The 2098-nt window shown below is 46.1% G+C and overlaps 1 pseudogene; it reads right to left on the bottom strand.

Annotated features, from left to right (window-relative positions):
• Window positions 1-275: 275 nt before the first annotated feature.
• On the bottom strand, window positions 276-983 carry LOC144791179 (proteasome subunit beta type-6 pseudogene; annotated as a pseudogene).
• Window positions 984-2098: the final 1115 nt, after the last annotated feature.

Genomic DNA, 2098 nt, shown 5'->3' with positions numbered 1-2098 from the left:
TGCAGACTCCTAATGTGATTTGCAAGTAATGAGATCGAATCCCAACCTAGGTAACTCACTCTTCAATCCTTTCAAGGTTTGTAAGCTGAATACTGTTACATTTGGTACTAATGACACCCATTCTTTTTGGCTCTTAAATTTAGCAAAGCTATGTGTCAAGTGTATTTATTTTAACACATCGAAATATCAAAATAAGGAACTCAAAAGATGGGTGCAGATGGTCCAGCTGCACCACGGTGACAGTGAACATGGAACAAATTTGGGGAGACAGTCTCTCAATCAATAATAAAATGAGGCAACTCATTGCCAGGGATGACTTTGCGTTTGACTCCCGCCTCTGTAATCGCAGCCATACGAATCACGCCACCACTGGAGCCATTTCGTTCCATTGCTAAAGCAGCAGCATTGGCAGTAAACTTCAAGCACTCTTCTTTTGTCATTCCTGGCTTGTAAGAGGAGTCCACAAAACCATAGATATAGGACCTCCCGGAGCCACCAATGGAAAAGGGTTGACGCACAATCATTCCACCCATGGGAACACTATAAACCTTGCCTCCTTTCCTGGAGTCCCAACCGGCTATGAGAATCCCTGCCATGAGTTCCTCCCGGTACCTGTAGCACATCTCCTTGAAGAGGTTGGCAGCGGTGTGCACCAGTGGCGGCTCGTCGAGCTCAATGCTGTGGAATCCAAGCTGGTAGGTGACTGCATCAGCAATGGCTTGCGTGTCTGCAGCAGAGTCGGAGCGACAGCAGAAGATGCGATCATGAATCGGAGTCAGCTTGTCTGTCACTCTGTTTGCAATATAAGCCCCAGTGGTGGTTCAAGAGTCCGCACCAATGACAACTCCTCCGTCAAACTTGACAGCCATAATTGTGGTCCCGGTGCTGACTTCTCACCTCATCCAGTCGGGGCAGAGGTTGGCGCAGCTCCCGGGCCGGGCTCCGCTGGATCCCCGCTGCTGCTGCATCGTTACCACCGCCATCTTGATTCTAAATGTGTTAGTATACTATTGAAGTGCAGCAAAATCCATGCATCATTATCATTAGTTAAGTAAAATATTTAATAACAGACATAGCCATGATAGGTGAGTGAGTGCTGTATGCTCCAACTGGAACCGTCCAGCCTGAACTGCCAAGCCCGGCCCTCCCTGAACTGGAACAAAAGAAACCCAGGACCGGTTTCACCTTGATTGGGCTCTTCAATCAGGCGTAGGTTGATTCCAGTGGCAGAGCGACTATGGGACCCACATCTTGACCACTTTTGTAACTAATGTGTTACTTGCCACTTTTATTCAGAGCCCCGACCTAAATACATTATTAAGAGAATGCAGGTGGCTCAGAATGCAGGTGCGAGATTGATATTCAAGCACACTCACCAGAATCATGTCTCACAACACCTCATGCAATTAAACTCGATCACTTGGTTGTCAACTGATTCTTTTCAAGGCCCTGGTTGCAGTCTTTAGAGCTTTCAAGGGGCCTGCCCTAAATATTACACTAAGAGAGTTAAACATCATGTAAATCGCAGAACGCTGAGATCCACTTATGCAAATATTTTTGATATACCAAAATTTAGACTTGACCCAAGAGGAGGCAGATCCTTTTCAGTCCTAGCTTTAAGAGGTTGGGATAAGCTTCCTCTCAATCTAAGACAGGAAAAGAACCTCCAATCTTTTCTTCATTTCTTTAACTCTTCACAGTAGGGCATTGAGTTATCGTTTTTTAGGTTATTTAAAGCGAGCACCAAGATAACCCTTGGGGCAGCAGCTTCTCTTAACAAGTGTGATTACCTTCCAGCATGATGCCAGGAGCTCTTGCTCATCTGGCTCCTTGTTTTGTTGTTCTGGCTGGCTCTTCTATTTATGGCATCAAGACCGGTGGCCCATGCAGGGACCAGGCCTGGTGAGCACTTCATTCTCCACCCAAGACTTAGTAACTTAGGATCCTGTTTGTCTCAGTGAGGGATTTTGTCAACCACGGAGAGTCTCACCATTTAAAGATTACATGGAACGGGTGACTCTACTTGTATTTTATCAGCTGCCTTTTCAATAAGCAGGTCACTGGGTTGGAGGCTCTTCAGTTCAGCAAAGTTACCGTA

This window comes from Lissotriton helveticus, chromosome 11 (assembly GCF_964261635.1).
Source record: "Lissotriton helveticus chromosome 11, aLisHel1.1, whole genome shotgun sequence".
Classification (NCBI taxonomy): Eukaryota; Metazoa; Chordata; class Amphibia; order Caudata; family Salamandridae; genus Lissotriton; species Lissotriton helveticus.
The sequence above is the reverse complement of the archived record's forward strand: the minus strand, read 5'-3'. Positions and strand labels throughout refer to the sequence as shown.